General features: G+C 38.9%; 2 long non-coding RNA genes across 2 annotated transcripts; one reads left to right on the top strand and one right to left on the bottom strand.

Annotated features, from left to right (window-relative positions):
- Positions 1-172: 172 nt before the first annotated feature.
- LOC114161086 (uncharacterized) lies at positions 173-7295 on the top strand. The gene is made up of 4 exons (XR_003598934.1): positions 173-299; positions 6652-6760; positions 6886-7048; positions 7171-7295. It is a non-coding gene; the product is annotated as an uncharacterized LOC114161086 (long non-coding RNA).
- A 7630-nt stretch (positions 7296-14925) lies between these two features.
- On the bottom strand, positions 14926-16444 carry LOC114160622 (uncharacterized). The gene is made up of 2 exons (XR_003598809.1): positions 16270-16444; positions 14926-16230 (listed from the first exon to the last, which is right to left on the bottom strand). It is a non-coding gene; the product is annotated as an uncharacterized LOC114160622 (long non-coding RNA).
- Positions 16445-25597: the final 9153 nt, after the last annotated feature.

Raw genomic sequence — 25597 nt, forward strand, 5'->3', positions numbered from 1 at the left:
GTTTATATACTCTGTTTCTGACAGTGACTTTGTAGCAATCACCTCTCCTAGATTAATATGTAGTAAATGGTCATACTCAATTGCATCAGGTGCGCATTGTGCTGAACTTCCTTCACCGGTTCCTGATGTTTAGAAGGCAAATAGTAGCTGTGGAGATTTTTTTTTTTTTTAAACGAAAGAGACCTCTAGTAGAACCTAACAAAGTGTCTGTGTCTATTTGCCATAAACAACTAGGATTTGGAAAAGACACCTCCGCCCCAGAGCAGAACCTTCGGTGAATGCAGATATTAAAGTCTGAGGTAATTTCACAATATCTACATGCATTTAATTTTGATCCAAAAAATATTAGGACATCTAAATGTAGATACTAAAACAAAACTGAGGTTGAACAAGTTAGCAGGTAAGATTAATCAATACCTGCTAGAACATTCCTGCTGTGCTGCAACAAGCTACATTATTAGATTTGCTCTATCACTAGTATCCACCTGTAACCACCACTTTGCTATCTTACTGGTGTTTTTTTATAAATAAAAAAAAGAAAATAAATCAAGCAGAGATACTTACCTGCAAAGCACAAATGTGGCAAAATATGCATAGGTTTAGAATATTTTCAAAATGCTAGCTCAACTCAACCTCTAAAATGCCTCTGATGTTTTTCCTTGGTTTTTTTAATTGAACGTGCCAAGTTAAAATAAAATTATTTAACAATGCAAGAACAATAAACGTTAAAAGTAGTGGGTACAAGTATAAACTTATTATTATTAGTAGTATAAACTCACCCCTTCTCCAGCAAAATTATCTCATTTTGTTTATATGTATTGTACAGGTACAGCTTCATCCTAATTTCTGATTCTTGATTAATGGAGTACACTCAATATATTAATAACAACTATAGCAGTATTAACTACAGAATATTGTTCATGTTGATTGCCAACAATAATGTAACAACAACAACATAATACATCAACACAGTTTCTCATATTTAGTTTAAACCATTTCCTTATACAAAAGTTTGAATTGTTTAATATTTGGACATTTTTTTAAATTCCAGTCAAAATGTTCCATAGTTTCACACCACAGACTGAAACACAAAAACTTCTTATGGTTCTGATCTTACAAACTTTGAATTTGTATTTTCTTCTGAGATTTTAAAATCCTTCTTCTTTTGAAAACAATTTTTTAATATTTTCTGGTAACTGTTTATTTTGTGCTTTAAATAAGACACACACTATAAGTTCACCAAATCAGTAAGTTTTAGTAATCTAGAATGTATAAATAATGGATTTGTTCTATAAATTCAATTTACAATAATATTCTTATCCTTTTTTGTGCATATTTCTAGTTATACTTTCAAAAGCATTATTAACTGCAGCTGACAACATGTAAAATGTCTAAAATTCAACGTTTTTATAATGTACAGTCCTACTCCTCCTCACTTTAATTCTTTCTATTCGTGTAGCTGAATTCATAACTGCTGAGAAGAATATCCATTTCTCTATCTGTATCCAGCCAAGTTTCCGATACTGCTATTACACTGAAGGGTTGTGCAAATGTTCGTAAATAATCTCTAATATGATCGAAATTAGCATAGAGGCTTCTGCTATTAAAGTGTATAATCGAAAGCTTTCCCTCTGACATAAATCTATGATTGAATTGTTCATTTGTATGGCAACAGCAGGTGGTATCCACCCTGGAAAAGAAGTTAATGTCCGGATCCAAATCACCGCCAAAATCCATAGAACTAAATTCCTGGTAGTCAAAGGGTGATAATTCTAATTGACTGTATTCATATGTTCTTAGTATGAAATTGTTTTTGCAACTTAGTTCAGTTCTCAGTTATATCCATGATATTGTGTTCCCATGAGATTGTGTTACCCCCTTTGTCGTGTCACACCATTCACACTTATTTGTCCAATTCCTCCAGGGATTTGATCATCAGCACTTTTGATTCTTCAGGTGTTCCTAATAATTTTATAAATATTTTGCAGTTTGCAGTCCATGTGCTCTGAATTTTCTTTTGCTTTCCTTACTGTCTAGCTCTTCTGGCTATATCCACATTTTTCTTGATGAGATGCTCATTCAGGAAGACATTTGAGCCTTTCAATTTCCATCATTGTTTCGGCAGCGCACTCTTATGTTTGCGGTTCACAAGCTGCAGAATGATGGCTTGTTTATCTCCAGGATTCCTCATTTTCAAGGCATGGCAGGCTTTGATCTGCTTAACTTCCAGTGCGATGCTTTTACCTTCCAAGAAGGTGGTCACCTGTTGCTCCGTTGAGATACCTTTGGCCTCGGCATCGCCTCCTTCTTCGGTTCTACCGTCTCGGTTTTACCGTCAGTCCAGTTACAATCACGTCATTTATTCTGGTACACTGTTCCAACCTATTCACTCGTTTTTCAGATGAAAAATTTTCTTGTCCTTTTCTTCATTTTGAAGGCATTATTTCCTCAATAAGGACCTTCTGCTGAAGCTGCATTGGTGCAACTTCAGTAGCTAGAAAAATTAGCGACCTCTTCATATCCACATCTTCTGTTGACTGTGGGGGTTTTTGGCCCCATGAGTCAACAAGTTCCAAAGGAGAGCCTTTCCAAAACCTTTAAAGAGTTAATTCCACAATTGTTACATATTTTTGGCATTTATCATCGGTGTTAGTGTGAGCTAGTGTGACTGCCCTAATTTTAACCTTTTCTGTCTCCAAAACTTTTTATTTAATGACATATGCAGGGCCCATGTTGCCCTGCATATGTATGGCACAGCAACATGGTATGGCAGTGCGACTTATATCTCTGCAATTGTTTCAAAGATTAGATGTCAACTATCATATAATAAATTTGATTCCATTGATTGATCATTTGAGGCTTGTGAAAACAACTAAATGTGTGTAGGTCGCAGCTTTGAACCCAACAGGAAATTTTCTATGGAAAGTAGGGTCAGCAAATGTTCTCTGGGGGTTCTGGGTTTGATCAGATGATGAATTCTCATAGAGAAACCCATGGGCTCCAGCCATTCCCATTTTTACAGCATTCAGACTGTCAATTGGCACACAGCAGACTCAGGAACATTGGGGTGACCTTTTGACCCCCAAAATAGTTCTTACCTCAGGAACCATAAGTTGTACTTGGATGACAAAGGATGCAGAGGAATGTATTGGGGTTTAGTGTATAATGCGCTGGATAATGCAGTGCATTATCCAGTGCGCTGTACTGGATAGTACATTATGCATTATCCAGTGCACTAAGATATAATATGACTCCGAAACACCTACTTAATAATACAGGCATGATCAGTGTATTTTTTAGTCATATATATAGATGGGAATAAGCTACAGTAATTGAGATGGCATTTCTGCATTTATCTCGAAGAGTAAATGTCAATTGGCACATCTGATTCTTTTGAGCGGTCATTTCAAGCTTTCTGAAATCATCCAAATGTGTCTAGGTCGCAGCTTTGACCCCAACAGGAAATTTTCTATGGAAACTAGGGTCAGAAAATGTTCCCTGGGGGTTCTGGGTTTGATCAGTTGATGAATTCTCATAGAGAAACCCATGGGCTCCAGTCATCCCCAATTTTACAGCATTGAAACTGTCAATTGGCACACAGCAGTCTCAGGAACATTGGGGTGACCTTTTGACCCCCCAAAATAGTCCTTACCTCAGGAACCATAAGTTGTACTTGGATAACAAAAAGGATGCAGAGAAATCAGCACTAAAATCATCAGTGTAATCCTCATTCCAGGTCACAGGGGTACCCAAACCCCAAATTTGATTACATTATAAACATCTATAAGTTCATAATGTCACTGGACATTATGCATGTTGATAATGGATTCAGTGCATAATGCACTGGATAATGCAATGCATCATCCAGCATAATGCCCTGGATATTGCAGTGTGTGCACTTGATTATACACTGCATTATCCAGTGCATTATGCACTGCAAATATCCAGTGGATAGTGCAGTGTATCAACCAGTGCATATGTATTGTGTATGCACTGGACATTATGCGGCGCATTATCCAGTGCGCTGCACTGGATAGTGCATTATGTGTTATCCAGTGGACTAAGATATAATATGACTCCAAAACACTTACTAAGATCATGCGGGATCAGAATATTTTTTAGCCATTTATATTGATAGTAATAAGCTACAGTAACTGAAATTACATTTCTGCATTTATCTCAAAGAGTAGATGTCAATTGGCATAAAATACATCTGATTCTTTTAAGCAGTCATTTCAAGCCTTCTGAAATCATCCAAATGTGTCTAGGTAGCAGCTTTGAGCTCAACAGGAAATATTCTACAAAACCTAGTGTTGGAAAAATTTTTCCTGGGGGGATTTGGGTTCAATTGAATGATGAATTCTTATAGTGGGTCCAATGCTCATCAGCCATTCCCTATTTTATAGCCTCAGGGCCATCAGTTGTCCCACAACGGCCTCAGGAACATTTGGGTGACCTTTTGACCCCGAAACTTCCATCAGTCTTATCTCAGGAACTGTAAGTTGTACCAGAATGACTAAGGGTGCGTTAGACTCGCCCTGGTGACCTCTAAAAAATGCTTCTGGTCCCATACCAGTGCAACCACAAAAATGTGCAAGGGACTTTGTAGGGAGACAGGGCTACTGGATCCCTGTTGTCTACTCTCTGGGGATCCTTTCTTTAATCTTTTCTGGCTCCAAACCCCCTTATTTAATGATACATGCAGGGTCAACCTGTATTTATTTTAACCATAGCTATTGATAGGAACAATACAATGATTGGACCTGCATTTTTGTGTTCCTCTCGATGAGTAGATGTTGATCGGTATGAGTAACATCAAATTCCAATGACTGGTCAATCCAGACCTTCCAAACTGTGTAAGTAGCAGTTCTAAACCCCAAGAAGACATTTTTGGCCAATCCTGGTGTCAGAAAAATTTTAGCTGGGTGGTCTGGGTCCCATTCAGTCATGTATTCCTGTAGTACACCTTGAGGGCTTCTCTAATTTCGTGGCCTTGACCTTCTATCTAACTGCTACAGACAGGTCCTATTTAGTTTCTGAATTCCATTAAATTTAAATCACCAACATTTAAATCAGATTTTCTGAAAAACTGTAATATTTGATGTTAACCATTGCAAAAAGCTATGGCATGTCTTCAATGTAATTAAAAGCACTTTAGAATTCCGTCAAAGTTTTACTTCCTTTTAGAGGCTTTTATTTTTGAAACGGCAGGAAGTAGCAACTAACTGGCAGTTGCTTGATTTCTTACAACGTGTTTGGGGGCACTCTATAAAAAGGACACTCAGAAACTGTGACTATTGTAAAGGAAGAATTATTTTATTAAAACTTTGAACAAAACGTTTGGCTCGTATCTTCCTTAAAAGCCCTGGATCCTCTCGGCGAGCAGCAGCCAGCTGTAAAACGAAACTAAACAAGGCGTGTTGACGTCACAGCTCACAGAGTTTAATTCATACAAAGCAACGCATGAATCAGTTAACAAAGCTGCAGAGGTACAGAGATATGCATTTTATCACAAAATAACAACAGACAAAGACAAACACGAAACACACAGACAGACAAAGGCGCCCACGTGGAGAAAAGATGGAAAAAACTCTCTCTCTTTCTCTTTACACGTCATCTTATACAAAGAGGTGTTTCCGTATTTTAATTTATGCAACGAAGGCGTTCTGTTGTTCAACCAATCAGAGACCTGTTTCGGCCCCCCAGAGAAACTTGGAAACTCCCCTCATTGCAGCTCAGATGTCTGGTTTTTATCTAAGTAAGAGGGCGGACCACTTCGTGCTCATCTCTGTCTGGCACGGGCGATCTCGGGCGGAAGAGTCCCTGTTTTGAGATTTCCCAGATAACTCTAACGTCTATCCCCCACATTCCAGCGCCGTTTCCATGGAGATGCTAATTTTATGGCCCTTGTATGGGCGCCTGCTTGTCTCGATCGGGCCATCTCAAAGGGTCACACAAAGCCTGTTTTTCCAATAAGAGTGCTTAATATTCCTTTACACATGTTGTAAGTATTTTAGCACTTAAAAAATCATTTTCCTTAACACTATCCAAAAAATGCTCACTAAGTATTAAAGTTTTGCAATGTAATATATTGTATTAACTACATATCATTGTTGTCTGCCATTTGTGATTTGTTTGAGAACATGTGTAGTTTAGCTAGACAAGTTCTAGCTAGGAAGCTAAGTCTTGTCATTTGAGATATGATATCCGTTTTTGCTTTTAAATTGTTAGTGTCCAGTGATGAAATGTGAATTTCATTTTAGGTGAGGTAAATTCCGTCAGAACTTTGAATAAATTCGGATGAATTATGTGGTTTTGTTGTCATTAGCTCTAAATCACACGTGGTTAGCCGTGGATGTAGATGAATGCCATTGCCATGTTCCAATTAAGTCACCTTTTTCTAAAATTTGTGAAAGAACATGATATTTTAATGTATACTCATTATCAGTGAAGACTTAAAATGTCTGCTTCCAAAAAATAATGTTTATTTAATTATGTTACAATCATGAGTGCTGATGTGCACATTTTCAGTGCCAAAAAAATAGTTAGCTGTCCTGCTGTTTATTGGAAATGAAAACAAGTGATAAGAAAGTGTAAGGTTTTCATACTATATAGAAATGTTGATTTGCAACTTATTTTTATGTTTTGCAGTTTAAGATGGCATCACATAGCAGTCCAATGAAAGATGCATTGCATCATGTTATTTTGAGAATGGACAAAATATCAAAACTTGAGGTGAAGTACATTAATGCAGTAAAAGGTAAGATGGCATATTATTTAGCAAATTCAATCAAACATGAATGACAAAGTCAAACTGTCCAGCAACAATACAACCTAACATATCTGAACATAATTAATAAGAAGACACTGTGCTATGTTTTATAGGACGTGGGGTCTTTGCAAAAAGTTCAATTTACAAAGGACAGTTTGTAGTTGAGTATCATGGAGAAAGTATCACTGAAGAAGAATATGAGAGGAGAAGGAGACTGTACCACCCTGCTTGTGCTGCCTTTATGTTTGCATTTAAGTGGCAAGGCAAAACATGGTGGTGAGGGCTGAAATATTTGTGTATTTTCAAAAATTTTGTTGAATGGATTTTGCACACGTTTTTTATTCTTATGTTTTCTGCTTTTTATCCATTTTTGTCCTTTAACGCATTCATGCCTCCAGAGAAGATGGGTCACTCGGTAGGCTCATAAATGATGACCACATATAACCAAACTGCAAAATGAAAAAAAAATTAACGTGAATGGAAACCCCCACCTTTGTTTCTTTGCCCTTAATGATATTAAAAAAGGAGAAGAAATATGATTATGGAGGTTCAGACTGTCCATTGAGACACTGGTAAGAAGCTTAGTAAACAGTGAAGTATTGAGAAGCATGAAAAAATACATCAAGAATTGTCATCACAGAATGAAATAATTTGCAAAATTGTATTTTAAAGACAAAGTTGGAAATATATACTTTAAAGTTTTCTTCTTCAACAATTATGAACAAATTGGTTTAGATCTACTTCCACTGTCAAGTCAGATTCTTTTCAAACTTTGGCCATTTTGTTACGTTGCTACTCAGTGGCAGATTTGGTAAATAGGTGAATATTACCAAAGAGTCAGCATTTGGAAATCTATCATATTCCTGTTTTAGGTTTTTGATGCTGTTGAGTTGGATTTAAAGACTTTAATAACAATACTAATTTAATCAAATGTAACAGTGACGGTCAGCACATGACATTTGATGACTGACATTTGATGGCCACAAGTCCTTAAAACTAATGCAGCAAGCAGAGGAATGTTCTGCATGTCAAAATGCAGTTGCGGTGCTACATCTGACTAAAACTTAATCCAGTGTTGTAGTTTCCAAATTTGCTAGCCAATGCTCTCCTTTGGACACTCATGGTGTCCCCAAAGCACACATTAACCAGTGTTACCTAGTGTTAGTTTTTTGTATTTGTTTGCAAAACCTGAAGCCATGACACATTTCCGAGGTTCAGACTGCCTCCGTGACTTTGCAAGAGCCTGTGGCACCAAGTGTCCGAGGTCACTGACATCTACCAAACTCCGAAAACATCCTGCAACACTTTCAACTGTCTTGAATATGACCAATACAGAAATGGATCAACTGGTAACTTTTCTGGGATATGACTTTCGAATTCATTGTGAGTTCTACAGGCTTCCAGAGAAGACCCTACAACTTGCCAAGATCAGCAAAGTTCTGATGGCCTTAGAAAATAGAAGATTGGCAGAGTTTCATGGCAAGAACTTGGATGAAATTCAGATCGACCTGGATGGTATGTCTATCTGACTTTTGTTCTGTGTATCATTTGCAGCTTTAAAAACTGTACTGAACATTTAATACAGGCTAGAGAGACTGTAGCTGCTCCCCAGAAGCTGCTTTCTGTCTACTGAAAAATCCCACTCTAAACACCACCTGCCAATTGTCCAGGCTGCAGTCTCACTACTTGAACTTTGCACAGGAATGCTCCTCTACATGCACAAATGTCAAGCTTACAACGAGCCAACTTCCACATCACAAATGATTACACATCTTTTACAACTCAGTTCAGGGGGCTATGAATTAATTATTATAAATGATTGGTTAAAGTGTATTTTCAATAGGTCAATTCAAAACTTCACCAGACTCCTAACCTGTCCACTCATCTAAGAAAAATTCTAACTGCAAAATAACAACAAAAACTGCCCAGTTGTGAGATGATTCACCAAATCTGGCAAAACTGATTATTTAGTCAATCCTTCAATTTACATGTTTTTGTGGTTTAAACAGAAAATATAAACTCTGATGATAAACAACAAGGATGGCAACAATGCTGTGGATGAGAAAATATCTTCTGCTATTGGTAAGATTTTTGAAAACTTACTATACAATATAAGGTATACAATATAGATCAACATGCTAGTTTTCTTTCACTTTATGTATAAACTGGTTTGAGCACACAGTTGAGTTGTTTGTAACTACAGTAAATGGAAAGATCAAGGTTCTTATAAGATGTCCTAACTTTTAACAATTAGAATAGATTTCTAAAATTAATTTTTCCTTTAACAAATCTTGACTTTATTTTCCTTAAGTACAGCCAAAGATCTGGGGGGTGTAGGGTGTGGGGGGAGTGGGTCTTAGAATCAATTTCTAGTTACCCTGTTGTGTGCTCTCCCTCGCCCACTGTGCCATTCTCTCTCTCTCTCTATTTCTCTCTCTGCCTCACACCTGCAACCTCTTAGTCAACAGCCTGGTCTGTTGTTCCAGCAGTCACACTCCCAGGATTTATTCATCTCTCTCTCATTCTGCCTTGCAGGGTCCTCCTTTTAAATTCCTTTACTTCCCTGTTTTACCCTGCTGACTCTTCTTGTTTTGCTTGACTCTGGCTCCATGTGTTTCCTGTGTTTTTTATTTGTCTTTTTATCTTTTTTTCATTAAACATTTTTCATCTACAAGCTGCCTCTGCCTCTCTGCATTCGAGTTCACTTTAAAACAAAGTTACAGGATAGTGAGTTTTATTTCTGAATGTACACTGCAGACACACGTTTGTGTTTGTCAGGTTTTTGACATGAATCACAACCCTAACCCCTAGTACTTTAACAAGTACAAGTCTATATAGTATACATAGTATTGGGATAATACTGGTCAGTAAAATAACTAAAATGGCTGTCACGTGGGGTGCTGATGTGGCGCAGGGGTTAAGTACAACCCACATATGGAGGCCTTATTCCATGACGCTGCTTTTGCAGGTTCAATTCCCAGCCTAGCAACCTTTGCTGCATGTCTTTCCACTTAACTGTCAATGTACTGTCAAATAAATGCCACTAGAGCCAATAAAACCTTTTAAAAAATGGCTGTCACATTTGAAACTTTTTCTGCAAACAATGTGGTTTCATGAGGTGAAGGTATGTTTTTGACTATTTTGATTCATTGCCGATCTATATTTTTATAAAAATGATTTCAATAGTATGGATTAAAAAGTAATTCTAAGTTTAAAAATGTTACTGTCAATTAATATAGTATGCCTTTTGCTGTGCTATTCAATTTTAATATTTATAAATGTATTATTGTTAAATAAGTTCAGAGGTTTCTCAGTTTGCTTATCTGATCATTTTTAAGGTAAAGGACATGCAAAGAGAACACCGTGGACTGCAGACGAAGTTCATGTCGTCGAGAAACACCTGGGTGCTTTCATAAAATCTTTCACAGTGCCAGGAAAATGTCACTGAGAAAAATGCACAAAGGCAGAACCAGTGGCTTTAAAAATCAAACATGGTAAAATGTGAAATTTTTCATTCATAACCGCATTACAACTAACAGGAAGAAACTTCAGTGTCGTTAAATAGGCGTGCTTTATATATCTAGTTTTCCTTTTTCTATTTAAGTTCCAATGACTTGTTTATTGTGTTTTTTACATACTGATTCAGTGTTCATTTAGAAGAAGCAGATTTGTCTTTTTATTGTTTTTTAATGTTTATTTGAAAACTTGAAGTGCAGGTTCATCTTTAAGATAAGGTTGTTTCTTTTTTTCTTTTACAGCCACTAGGCATCTTTGTGCCTGTAGTTAAATAAAAAGGTGTTCTGCAATGATTTGTTTTTATGTAATCATTTTCTGATGTTAGTGATAAGTTATTGATCATTCTGTTAAACCCTCCTGTTATGTTCGTTTCTGAGGTACAGCAATAATGTTCATGGGTCAATTTGACCCAGGAAGTGTTTAATCATGTAATAGTGTCAGAAACCAAAAAATTCCTCCAAAACATTTTTGTATCTGATTATTAACTCCTATACTAACCATTTCAATCAATATTTGTGCAATGATGTTTTTTATTTCTCACAAATAAAGGACCAATAACAACAATTTACTCATTTGGACATAAAAAATGGAATTTACATTTTTTATGTCCACTAAAAATGTCCTGCATTTAGATATCTAGACCACTGCTAAGATATTTTTCGTACGAGCAAACTCTCTGGGATTAAATTCAAACTGCCAAGATGCCGAGTAAACACAAATTAAAAGCGAAAACAACCAGCAAAGAGGGATCCGAAGGCGACGCTAGCAGCGAAGTGGAAACCGAGCACATGGAGGAGGCTAACGCTAGCTCCCAGACTTCTGAAGCTAACCTCCTGGAAGCAATTCAAGCTTTGAAAACTCACTTCACCATGCAACTACCAGAGGTTATAACTTCGAATCAAGAAATTAAAGACACAATTGGAGTATTCCTTCAGAGGCTTACCTCTGCAGAATCCCGCATTAGCAACCTGGAGGACAGCGTCGCCTCGTTAACAGGCAAAGAAGCGTCCATGCAAAAGAAAATTCAGGATCTGCTTTGAAGGTGGACGAGCTTGAAAACAGAAGCCGGAGATCCAACCTGAGGCTCGTGGGTTTACCCGAGAAAACAAAGCAAGGGGACATTGCGGCTTTTCTGCAGACCTGGCTGATGGAGGTCCTGGGGCGGGACGCGTTTCCATCCCCCCCCCATTATCGAGCGGGCCCACAGGCTGCAGGGCCAGAAAGCTCCTGGCGGCCCGCCACGCGTGATCATCATGAAATTCCTAAACTATCAAGACAAGATGAGGGTGATGACTGCAGCCTATCTGAAAGGAAAGGTGATGTACAACGGTTGCCACGTGATGTTCTTCCCTGACCTGTCTGCTGATGTGGTGAAACAACGGAAACAATACGACCGGGTGAAACAACAGCTCCGTAATCTGAATATAAACTTTGGACTGATATTCCCAGCAAAGATGAGGATTTTCCACCGTGATAATCGCTTCCTCTTCCACACGCCAACGGAGGTGGAGGAATTTATACGGAAAACAAGACAACAAACTGACGGGTAACCACATTTACACGCTAGATGGCGCCAGCAAGGTTTAATAAGGATCAATACTCCATTTGATCGGTGATCCTGGACAATACACATTTCGACCAAGTCTCCCCCTCTTAGAGGTGGGGAACAATTTTTAGATACCATGGTCGGGGTTCGCAGTTTAAGGTTGTGGTGCGAGTTGTTTAAGTAGACGTTTTTTCTGCTCCTGTTTTTCTAGGATCAGTAGCATAGCCAAGTCACAGAATAGAGGGGAAGTGGAGGTAGAGATTCCCACTGGTGGGAAATCTCAGGAAAGTTTTTTGTGTTTGTAAATGTTCAGTGTTATCAAGGTGCAATGTTCTTCAAGTTGTAAATCGCAAGTTCCTACAGTTGAGACAAAAACAGAAAGAGATGATATATGGACATTAAGCAAATGACTACTGAGTCCATTGTTGATGTGATCTCCTGGAATGTAAGAGGCCTTAGGACATTGATCAAACTCAAAAAAGTAATGAATAGACTTAAACAATACCATCCAAAAGTGTTTTTTATCCAAGAAACACACTTACTTACAAATGAAGTTGCACGACTAAGAAGAAGATGGCCGGGTCAAGTATTTTCAAGCTCATTTTCTCCACATGCTAGGGGCATGTCAATTCTTATTCATAAATCTTTTCCTATTTGTATAAAAAAGACTATCATAGATCCTGTTGGGAGATTCATAATAATCCAAGCCTCATTGATTAACCAAAATTTGATTTTGGTTAACCTGTATGGTCCTAATATAGATGATCCTGATTTCTACAATAATTTGTTTCTCTCTATTATAGCTTTCCACGGTGATGTAATCTTTGGTGGAGATTTTAACTGTACTTTAGATCCTAATCTCGACCGATCATCGGGTCTAGATTTGTTCCACCCTAAAAGTAGACGGGTTATAAACTGCTCAAAAAAATAAAGGGAACACTTAAACAACACAATATCACTCCAAGTAAATCAAACTTCTGTGAAATCAAACTGTCCACTTAGGAAGCAACACTGATTGACAATCAATTTCACCTGCTGTTGTGCAAATGGAATAGACAACAGGTGGAAATTATTGGCAATTAGCAAGACACACTCAATAAAGGAGTGGTTCTGCAGTTGGGATCACAGACCACTTCTCAGTACCTATGCTGTCTGGCTAATGTTTTGGTCAGTTTTGAATGTTGGTGGTGCTTTCACACTCGTGGTAGCATGAGACGGACTCCACAACCCACACAAGTGGCTCAGGTACTGCAGCTCATCCAGGATGGCACATCAATGCGAGCTGAGGCAAGAAGGTTTGTTGTGTCTGTCAGCGTAGTGTCCAGAGGCTGGAGGCACTACCAGGAGACAGGCCAGTACACCAGGAGACGTGGAGGAGGCCGTAGGAGGGCAACAACCCCGCAGCAGGACCGCTACCTCCGCCTTTGTGCAAGAAGGAACAGGAGGAGCACTGCCAGAGCCCTGCAAAATGACCTCCAGCAGGCCACAAATGTGCATGTGTCTGCACAAACGGTTAGAAACCGACTCCATAAGGATGGTATGAGGGCCCGACGTCCACAGATGGGGGTTGTGCTCACAGCCCAACACTGTGCAGGACGCTTGGCATTTGCCAGAGAACACCAGGATTGGCAAATTCGCCACTGGCGCCTTGTGCTCTTCACAGATGAAAGCAGGTTCACACTGAGCACATGTGACAGACGTGACAGAGTCTGGAGACGCCGTGGAGAGCGGCCTGCTGCCTGCAACATCCTTCAGCATGACCGGTTTGGCAGTGGGTCAGTAATGGTGTGGGGTGGCATTTCTTTGGAGGGCCGCACAGCCCTCCATGTGCTCACCAGAGGTAGCCTGACTGCCATTAGGTACCGAGATGAGATCCTCAGACCCCTTGTGAGACCATATGCTGGTGCGGTTGGCCCTGGGTTCCTCCTAATGCAGGACATCATGTGGCTGGAGTGTGTCAGCAGTTCCTGCAAGATGAAGGCATTGAAGCCATGGACTGGCCAGCCCGTTTCCCAGACCTGAATCCGATTGAGCACATCTGGGACATCATGTCTCGCTCCATCCACCAACGTCACGTTGCACCACAGACTGTCCAGGAGTTGGCGGATGCTTTAGTCCAGGTCTGGGAGGAGATCCCTCAGGAGACCATCCGCCACCTCATCAAGAGCATGCCCAGGCATTGTAGGGAGGTCATACAGGCACGTGGAGGCCACACACAATACTGAGCCTCATTTTGACTTGTTTTAAGGACATTACATTAAAGTTGGATCAGCGTGTAGTGTTATTTCACTTTAATTTTGTGTGTGGCTCCAAATCCAGGCCTCCATTGGTTAATAAATTTGATTTCCATTCATGATTTTTGTGTGATTTTGTTGTCAGCACATTCAACTTTGTACAGAACAAAGTATTCAATGAGAATATTTCTTTCATTCAGATCTAGGATGTGTTATTTGAGTGTTCCCTTTATTTTTTTGAGCAGTGTATATGGAATTGTCTGATAATTGGCTCTATAATAATGTAAAGTTACATATAAATGGAGTTGAAATTGATATAATTTATCAGAAAATAGGTCATGTTATGCTGAGGTTTGGTTGGGAATAAGTGAGTGAGCAACACAGCAGGCACCCCAAGTGGAGAATCACAGGCAGGGAGGGGGAGATGAGAAGAAAACATAACATGAAAACATTTCAGGATCATTTTCACTTTATGGAAAATACACTTTACAGTGAATCGTGGCGGTTTCAGACAGAGGATTTTGCGCTACCTCTGCCATAAATACTGGGTTTTCTTAGTTTATGTTCTTTTTGCCCTGGAGATTCATTACTGTGCTTCTTAAAAAAGGAATTTAGGAATTGTGTATTTTGAGAAATAATCTGAGGTAGATTTTGAGAAATAATCTGAGGTAGATTTTGAGAAATAGTCTGAGGTAGATTTTGAGAAATAATCTGAGGTAGATTTTGAGAAATGGTCTGAGGTAGACTGTTAAGGAATCAAGTAAAAATAGTCTGGGGTAGACTTTATAAGTGGCCTGCGGTGGGCTTTGAAAATAGTCTGGGGTAGACTTTAATATGGTGCATCTTTTATTTTTTTAGCCGGCATTTTATTTTTATTTTTTCCCCGTCTGTCTTTTACGTTCGTCTGAAACCGTGTTTGTGTTCCCTGTATTTCTTTGTGTGTGCTGATTTCTATGCCGGCTGCCGTGGAAGTGCGCTGTTTGTTCTCCAGAGCTCTGGGTGTGTATGTGTGTCTCTGTGTGTGTCTGTGCGTGTGTATGCGTTACTGGCTCTGTACGGAACGCTGTGTTTGAAAAGCGCTGTTTGCGTGAATGTGCGTTGCTTTTGCTGCGTTTTATTGTGCAGTTATTATGGACACTGAGTTGACAAACGATGCTATAGACCGTCCAGGTAATCTGGCTCCGCGGATAAGTCTGCGGGACCAGATTGCTGACTTAATTAATATATATGATCAACAGCTTGGTCTGGATTCGCTTAATGTGAAGGCCGATGAATTGGAAAATGCGGTCCGCAAACAGGAGGACCTTATCAGTGCTGGTAGTTTTCCTATGGCAGCTCAGGACCTGCGTGGAAAACCTTGTGTTTCTCTGCCTCCTTCTGCGGTTTCCCCAGGTATTGCTCATATTACACACCGATTAAGCTGCCCCACACTTGCTTTAGCTTCTCCCCCTCAGGCGGAGATGGAGCAAGTAAATTTTAAGACACAATTACTACAGCTTCAATTAGGTGAAGCTAGACAGAAGCTTCGTCTTGCAAGACAGAAACAGAGGGAGGCTCAAACTATGCTAACAGATGCTGCTCAATTAATTCCGGTTCTGGCTGGGGTCCCTGTTGCGGTGACGCAATCTGGTCCGCACATCTATGCTGCTCCGACCTGCCAGCCTGGTGTTCTAGGCTGGCGCGGGGGAAGAAGAGGAGCCCCCGCATGGTCGGGTGTGCGAGGAAGAGGTGCACGAGGCGGGAGACGCAGTGATAGGTGTTTTTATTGTGGTGAAGATGGCCACTGGGTTCGGCAGTGTCCTCATTATACACCGGTTGCTGCACGAGATGGTGCGTTGCCGGACCTGACGCCGCGACAAACTCCGAACGCTGCCTTACTTCCGCAACATCCTGGATAAGAGTTAAGTAAATTAAACTGGGACCAGATAACGGGAAATTATTGGTTGCTGTTAAATTTTAACATAGGTTTGACATGTCTCTTTTAAACGTGCACGGGATTTGAAAAGGCTCCTGAAGATTGGAGTTTAAAATTAATTAAATTGACACATTAAAATAGGTTAATAAAACATTGGACAATTTCTGAAGCTTCAGTAAATTTGATATAAATTTCAGTAAAATTTGATAAAATTACAGTAAAACTTTGATAAAATAATGAGGACAGACTTTGATAAAATAATGAGGACAGACTGAACATTGGTGACTGAAATTTTGACTGACTATAAACCTGGCCAGATGTTTTATGTTTTGTGTCTTTGTTTGTGTGTAATTTATGTTGGTGTGAAAGAGTGTGTGATTGGAGATAAAATACCATTTGGTATTTTGTGTCATATAAATACAACGAGAAGGTAAACAGCACCTCTGTCAGCAGATGCCATAGGCAAGAATTTCTCACTTGGGACATTTCTTGAAGTAGAAATTACTCTACAGAGTATTTTTTTAGTGCTGTCTCATGGTGTAACAATTTCCAGTTTTTAGAACACCCTATGTGTTGAACTGGACTAAATTACTCAAATTAGGTAATAACAGCAGTTAGTGTGACCTGCCGTGTAAAGATTGGAAGGTTATTGAAAGATAGAATCTTGATAAAATAAATTATGGGTTCTAAGGTTAAATAAATAAATAAATTAATAAAGAAAGAATAAGCCAAGAAAATTAGGTCACAGAGGATTGTAGAAAGGATGTATTGGCAAATTTATAAATAAATACATAAAGGAAAAGGTCGGAGGCAAATAGAATAAAATATAATGAGTTAAAATAGGACCTTTTAATTGGTAGAGGATACAGACAAAACAAAGATCTTTGGAGAAACAGGCTCTAACTGTAAGGGGACTTGCAGCCCCCCTTGCAGCAGGAGGGCCACAGAGCTGGGCTGTAACTGCTACCCCACTAGATTCAACTAATTAACATGTGAAGCCTCTTTGCATACAACTGTAGATTATAGGTAGTTGTAGAGAGTGCTTCTCATTGCATCAGGCAGGATTTTGATGCAGTTTGGTTTCCTAGTTTTAGTGAAACATTTTCTCTTTAAAGTAGATAGTTTAAATTCTGACCACTATTTGCAAAAATTTCTCATTTTTGGATTTTCTTAACTAAGACTATATTTGGAATTTTTTCTTCAACGTCTCTCTGGCTGGTTTATGCAAAACCTTCACAGAGTCTTGATTGGTAAACATGCTTTGTCAAACCCTAGTGAAAATTTTTGAGAAGTTTGTAAAATGAATTATTTGAGAATCATAACAGTAATATGAAATAATGAGCTTTACAACTGTAATGTGAAATGTTTTGGGAAAATAGAGTCATCTTGAAGGTTTAAAGCATGCTATAATAAATTGTTTTGACGTGTTTACCTTTTGGGAAAAAGGCAGCATTGACTTTGGTAGAATTTCTCAGGGAACATCATAAACCTGTTTCATCAACATCGTTATTTAAAGTAGTAGAAATTGTGATGCATTAGCAGGTAATGCATCATCTGGGGGGAGAATATGTTATAGGTTTATCTTTTATATTACTTAAATAAAAAATTTTTATTTGAAGAACATGTTTGATCTGTGTTACACATCAAAAAGTGTAAGGAAAGATATGGTCTGGTGAAATATGTTTCTTTTGAATGGATTTGAGTTGTTCTCCATTGAAAGATGTTCTGACAATGGGCTAAAGTATTTTGAAACCAATAGACAAATTTATAGCGATTAATGAAGCATATTTTGGTAAATTAACTTGGGAAAACAATTATAGAAATTAAAATATTATTGTGTTAGCCATTTTCAGAGCATTAATTTAATGGAGCAAGAATGTTTTAAGAAATGTTTTGAAGAATCTGTTATTGATTAAAGTTATCACTAATCAGTAAAAGTACTCAGGTGGGATTATAATGATTTTTCTAAACTTGATTTTTTGATTTACAAACATTTAAAATGAATTTGAATAAAACTTTAAATTCGACAACAAGTAAAAGACCTAGGTAAAATTGGTAGATTTTGAAAATGTCTAGATTTGTTAAGTTGACATTATAATTTCTCCGGGTTTAACTCTTTTGAATTTTGTTTAAGGAAAGCATGTTGAATGTTTTAGACAAATAACCAGTAAGATCCAGTTTGTACTATAAAAGTAATTTAAACTGGACTGTCTAATTCACATTGATATTCATTGTTTTGATGATAAATGTAAACTGTACAACTGCGGCGAATTTTAAGCTTTTGTTTATTTGTTTTGTTTTGTTTGTCTAGTTCTATTTTATAAGATTGGTTTAAGAGGAAGATCTGCATATGTTTAACATTTTGGCAAAACATTACTTTGGAAACATGTCTTTTGAAGCTGGTGATTACAGGGTTTTGGTATTTTCCATCAGTTGGAGTTGTGATATATATATATAATTGAAGCATAGATTGCATAGATCACATCCACCATTTAATGAGCAGAACTGGACAAAGTAGGAGATAAGGTTTTACGTGATGAGTTGCTCATGGCTAACTACATACAGACTGGCTTGGAGTTCTGAGCTCCAAGCCTGACTCTGAACTCTGCAACACAAGCTGTCGTTCGAGGGGGAGGGCCACTGCTTGGAGAAGCAGTTTCACCTTTATTTCGATGATAGCAGCCACAGAGCCACGAGCGGGTGGAGAATTCACTCGGACACACAGTGAATTGAAGATATCTGTGTTGAGTACACAAATGAATGATGCCTTTGGAGAATCTGATCTCTGTTTTGTCATTACAGTTTTGCGGCTGTTTTCCTGGTGACCTGTGAGTGTGGTCTCATTCAAAGTCTGCGTTCTTTGATAAGAAGGATTACAGTAATTCCCCGGATGGAGAATGACAAGGCCAAATTTACTTTCTTTACGTTAAGCCATTGTTTGTTTATGCTGACACTGATGTAGATTACACTAGAGAATGTTGTACTTATGTTTATGATGCTAATGAAAACTCCTGTTGATGATGCAATGTCTGTTTTAACAACCTGTGATGGGGAATGTCCCAGGATGCAGTTTCCTCACGAGGAGATTTCACCTTCTCCTTACTACTCGCTGTTTAAATTGGCATAATAATCCAATTTTCAGTGAGCAACGGACGCGCAGGTGGAAACCTGAGGTTTCCAGCCGAAGAAGATCAGGCTGCAAGAGGATCGACATTAACTTTTTATTGCGTGTTTTTGTTCGTTACGAACTCTGAAAAGGACTTTCGTTTCTTTTTTGCGCGCAATTTTTTGAACATTTCCTGACGAAGACTTCATATTTTGTTTTTTGAGAGACTGTCGACGGACATTGAAAAAAAAAAACAGAAAAGGACGAGCAGCAGATTGTAATTGTGTGTGTTTCTCATTTTTTGGCAGATTGTAATTTTGTGATGAATGTTGTCTTTTAAGTTGCAGAGCATTTCTTACTAATTTTATATGTAGGTCTCTGTTTTATTTTGCGTTTCGTACTTTGGGTTTTTGTTGTCCTGTGTTTTTGGTTGTATTGTGATAATTTTGTTTTATGATTTTATATTTTTGAAAGGATAAGTCTTTCTTACCCTTGGGTTTTGTGTAAAAAGGGGGACTGTATATAATTAGCCCTCTATGGCATGAATTTTTATTTTATGAGGAAAAAAATATTTCACCCTAGTTTTGGGAGTTTGAGGGGGTCTTTATAATATATCAATCAGAAAATGTGCTCCACCCTGCCACCCCCACCAGATTTTGGTTTGTTGTCTCAGGGCAACAACATGCTATGAGGGTACTAAAACGCCAAGGTTTTCTTTAAGTGGAATGATTAACAAACAAGCAATAAACACATTAGAAGAAGTTTAATTTCAACAACAACAATTTCAACAAGTTTCCTTTCAACAAACAGCCACAAATGGTTTATCAATTAGTGCATTAGAGATTAGCTGCAGTGTGTGTTTATGTTTCCAAATACATGTTCCTGTGGGGTACTGAATGGCTCCGTGTTTCTCTTTTTTACAAAGTACAGTTTGTATTATTCTGTATGGAACCTCATGAAGCAGTTGCTGGTGGATGTGAAACAAAGGTGGGCGTCACATTTTTGGCACTTGGCTTTAGGTGTACCTTTGCATCTTGGTACCTTGCATCTCCCTTTCTTTTCATCCATGACCATCCAGTGGGCTGTGGCATCCAGACGCACATCAGGGACCGGGATAGGTGTAGTAGGTCCTCTTCTCCTCTTCTCTTCGTACTCCCCAGCAATTGTGGAACTGGGACGACCTCTCTTACGCTCCAGATTCTTTCCACTTTTGCACAAGCTTTCTGCAATATATGACTTGAATGTATAAAGCCTCATCTGTTCCTCTTTTCTCATCCCAGTGCTGCTGCAGTCTCTCTTGTAGAGCAGCCAGGCAGTCACGATGGTCATGTCGATAAAGTGGAACATCAGCCGATGGTACCACTTTTTCGACCTGATTTTGTTGCGGTACAGTGCAATGAGGGAGTCCAGCAGATCCACTCCACCCATATTCTTATTGTACTCTCTCACCACAGCAGGACAGGGAATTTTGATTATTTTTTTTTGCTTGCCATCCCACCTATCAACGTCGGTGACTGGGTGCGCTCCAATGTAATTGCTGAGAAGACTGACTGAACGGTTATCATACCATTTCACAGCATGCAAGGTGGTTTCTCCAACCATGGCGATCTTCTGTTCAAAAGATCCACGCCCAGTTCTCTTCAACTCAACATCACACATCAAGTTGACACCTGGTAGTCTGTTGCTACGAACAGTACCAGTACAGTGAATTCCCTGGTGAGCAAGTGTGAGAATGAGAGGGACACTTGTGAACCAGTTGTCAAAGAACACCTTGTAGTTCTGCTGTCTGGGTATTGGCTGGGCCAGGCGGAGGACAACATTGCCACTTGCTCCTACATCTGGCAGCTCAGGTGGTTGCACAACTCTCCCCGTGTAAATCTCAAAATTGTGCGGGACACCATCAGAGCCAGCCAAGATGAATATCTTGTAGCCCCATTTCTTTGGCTTAGCTGGCAGGTATTGCTTGAGTCTATTTCTTCCCTTGAAAGGGACCATCTGCTCATCCACAGCCAACTTCTCACTTATTGGTATTGTCTGCAGCTTTGAGGTAAGATGAGTGACCAGTGGTCGGATTTTGTGGAGTGGATCAATATTTTCTCGTTGTCTCACTTCATTGTTGTTGAAGTGCAGGGATTTTTTAATGAACTCCCATCTGTTTAGTGCCATGGTGTCAGCTACCTGGGACACTCGGGTGGCTTTGTTCCAAAACATGCGGGTGCCTGGTAATCCAAACAATGACATGTATACTGCTGTACCCATAAATTGTTCCAGTTCTTTTTTAGTGAGGTTAAGGGGCTTGTTGGTGTCACACTGAATGGCATATAAATTTGACTGCTCTAGAACTACTTCCAGAATGTCTTCAGAAAAAAACATCTTGAAGTATTTGTAGGGGGAATTGATATGATCTGATTTTGGAAGACTGGCCTGCCATTCTGGGTAATCAGTGATATTGGCACTGTGGGGTGTTCTCCAACGAGGTAAGCGTGGAACAGCTTCCTGTGATACTTCATCCTCTTCATTTTCCTCTTCATCCACAGACTCATTGTCATCAGGCAGGTCATCTGTTTTCAAAAGAAACCAGTAAGCATAAAATTAGAATAGGTTATATATACCTCTCTTCACTCACTTATGTACAAACGCACATACATGCTCATTCCATACAGTATGTTACTCTATTGACTGAACCCTGATCTCCTAACTCTCCCTCAAACCTGATTTTGGAGTCCACTCTTCCTCACTGTCACTCTCCTCAAGCTCACTGTCCTCACTGTCAGAAGGAATGAGCCTAACCGCTTGATCATGCTCCTTACGCCCATAAAATCTTTGTGCATCCATTTCCTATGAGTAATAGTAGATAGTACAGAAAAAAATTGATTATGTTGATAACTACATATCCCTACACATCTCCATCCATGAGCATGTTATAGTTCACACAAAAGTGGACTAACTGCACAATGTTGCCCTGAGGCAACGAATGAAAAACTGCCATTTTAGTATATAAATGAAGACAAAAGGTGTCTTTACTCAATCAAATATGCTTTTTCACTTATTCATGCACATCACAGATATTATTTATACAAAATTATTTAAATTTAAACATGTAAAAAAGTGAAATTTATCTTACCTTCTGCTAGCGGTGTGTCCAAGTCAGCTGCGGTCCAAAAAAAGGATTGTTTCACCCCAAGACAAAGGTCAAAGCCACGCCCAGCTCAAATTTCATTGGTCACAGACATATCATCAGATTTTTTATGTGATGTTTTACTTAAAAAAACTTTAAAGGGGCGGTGTGTGGGCCAAAATAGTGGTTTGTTGCCTGAGGGCAACACAATGCCATAGAGGGTTAGGGTACGTCACTCTTTTGTTTTTTTTTTGGTTTTTTCATTTTTTATTAGTTTAATACATAGTTTGGTTCTGCATTAGAAGGCTTACTCAATTTTTATTGAGATCTTTGATGAAGATCTCAAAAGGGGGACTGTTAAGGAAATATGATTATTTTAGTGCTTAATACAGTTAATCTTAAAAGATATATGGAACACTCTTATTTTGAACAGGTTTGTGTTGAGCATTTAAAACTAAACCAGAGGGGTAAGCATTCAGAGACACAGGAACCAAATGCAGATTAAGGGAGATCTCTCAATGGGACCCCCACTGTGAGGCCAGGCCACAGGCGAAGCCATAAAATTAGCATTTTCCTTGGGAGACAGAGACTTTAGATTTCTCAGGTATCTGTGAGGTCTTATCCCAGGTCGTTCTGTACTCAGAATGACCGTGGGAGCCACGGGGGGGGGTTCAGGGCCAGCTATCCGCTCTTTTGTTTCGGTAGAAGGCAGATGGTCCTTTGATCTTTGCGTAGATTGAGGGGAGTTTCCAAGTTTCCCTGGGAGTTTCCAATAGGTCAACAAGGGGAACGCCTAGAATGCATAAATTAAATAGAGAAACACCTCTTTACTATAAGATTTCGTGTTAGGAGAGAAAAATCCAGAGAGTTGCCACTTTTTTGCTTTTTTTGCATTGGCTCTCTCTCCAAAGACGTCTTTGCTGTTTGTTTGTCTTTGTTTCGTGTTCGTTTGTCTCCCCTTGTGTGTCTTTATTCTTATGAGAAAATGCATATCTCTGTTCCTCTGCAGCTTTGTTGTTGATTGCTTTGTATGAGATTAAACTCTGTGATCTGTGACGTCAACACGCTTTGTTGTTGTTTCGTTTTAGCAGCGCGCCGCCACTCGCCAAGGACTCGGGAGAGAAAAGAGGAAAGAGCCAAAACTTTTGTCCAAAACTAGCGTTAAATTACCTCTTTTTTTACACTATCTACTAACAAAGCTTCATCAGAGATATTCAGATTGAAACAATCCTACTACGATCAGGGAGAGAGGGCAGGAAAACTTCTAGCGTGGCGCATTAAAGCTTTGCAGAATGAGAGGGCAATAAATGAAATTACAACTGCAAATGAAAACACTACTGATCCTCAAAAAAATAATGATTATTTAAAGATTATTACTCAAAATTATATATGTCTAAAGGGCACATACCACAAGCAACACTAGACTCCTTTCTTAAGTCTGTAAACATCCCCACACTAAGTGAAACATCTAAATCAGAACTGGATATGCCAATATCTATAGATGAACTCTCAAATGCAATAGATAAATTAAAATCAGGAAAATCACCTGGTCCAGATGGAATTCCTTTGGACCTATATAAAATATTTAAAAATGAACTACTGCAGCCCCTCTATAATATGCTATTAGAAAGTTATACCATTAAAGAATTACCTCCTTCCTTGCGAAATGCGATCATAACAGTTCTACCTAAACCTGGGAAATCTAACACTAGATGCGAATCCCTCCGACCAATCTCACTTATAAACTCTGATGCCAAAATAATATCTAAAGTTCTAGCAATCAGACTTGAGAATTTTTTACCATCCCTTTCGGACCCTGATCAGAACGGATTCATAAAGGGGCGGCAAGCTCACCATGGTATCCGTCGTGTACTGAATATAATTCATGCTAAATATGAACATCCCAATACAGCTTTGCTTTCACTTGATGCAGAAAAAGCATTCGATAGACTGGAACATAATTATCTCTACAAAGTTCTCTCTCAATTTGGTTTCGGTAGTTATTTCATAAACTGGATTAAAATACTTTATAATAAACCCTCTGCCTCAGTTATAACTAATAACATTGTATTTAAATCATTTACTCTAGGTAGGGGCACGCGTCAAGGCTGTCCCCTCTCACCCCTCCTCTTTGTTCTGGGAATTGAGCCATTGGCTATTGCCATAAGGAATAATCAAAACATACATGGTGTCAGAATAAAAAATATTGAGTCTAAAATTGGACTATTTGCCGACGATATTATTTTAATGTTGTCCAATCTAAATTGCTCAATCCCCCAACTACTTAAAACTATCAATGAGTTTAGTTACTGTACATTTCCGGTTATAAACTTAACAAATCTACATCCGCCATCCTATTTTTAAATCAGGCTGAAAGAAATAATCCTCCAATTCATACAACATTTCAGGTGGCAAAAGACAGCCTTACTTATTTAGGCATAAAAATTACTCCAAACATAGATGATCTGGTTCGGGCAAACTACACACCGGTGGTTAACTCAATAATGGAATCACTTGATAGATGGTCTACCTTACCTATATCTATGATTGTATCACGAAGTGCGGGTGCGAGGTGGTGAGGCAGACTCTGTAGACCCAGATGAGATGAATAATGGAAGTTTAATGATGAAAATAGGCTCAATTAAATACCAAAAGTCCAAAAACCTGGCAGCACAGTTGAGCAGAAGGCTAGGGCTCAGCACTGGTAGCAACAGGCTACACGAATGGACAAGATCACATTGACAACAACAAGGACCCGACGGAGACGTAGACACACAGGTGGCATTAAACACACGGGAGGGTAATCACAGAAACGAGACACACCTGGGAACAATCAAGGGGAGGACAGGACAACGAAGAGACTCAAGGACACAGAAAACTCGAAATTAACACACAGAAAACACAGAACACGACAGATTGGCCGTATAAATATTCTCAAAATGAACATTCTCCCTAAATTTCTATATCTTTTCCAGGCTATCCCTCTTAATCCTCCCGACGGGTTTTTTACAAAAATTCAGACCATCCTAAATAACTTCATTTGGAACAACAGACGAGCCAGATCACGCTTATCATTATTATATCTTCCATATGACAGAGGAGGGCTAGGTGTGCCAAATTTCAAGTGGTATTACTGGGCTGCTGGTTTTCAGCAACTGTTCTGTCGTGGGTAAATATGGAAAATATAAATACCACTCCTTTATCCCTAAATTCATATCTATACTCAAGGAAATGCAAAGAGTTATTAAAAAATACTTCCAACCCATTTGTTAAAAACACTATCCGAGTATGGTATGATGTTCATAAATTCAAAAATGAAATACCAGCACTATCTCAATTCTCCCCGATCTGGGGCAACATGACATTTGAACCAGGTAGGAAAGACATGGG

This window comes from Xiphophorus couchianus, chromosome 17 (assembly GCF_001444195.1).
Source record: "Xiphophorus couchianus chromosome 17, X_couchianus-1.0, whole genome shotgun sequence".
Classification (NCBI taxonomy): domain Eukaryota; kingdom Metazoa; phylum Chordata; class Actinopteri; order Cyprinodontiformes; family Poeciliidae; genus Xiphophorus; species Xiphophorus couchianus.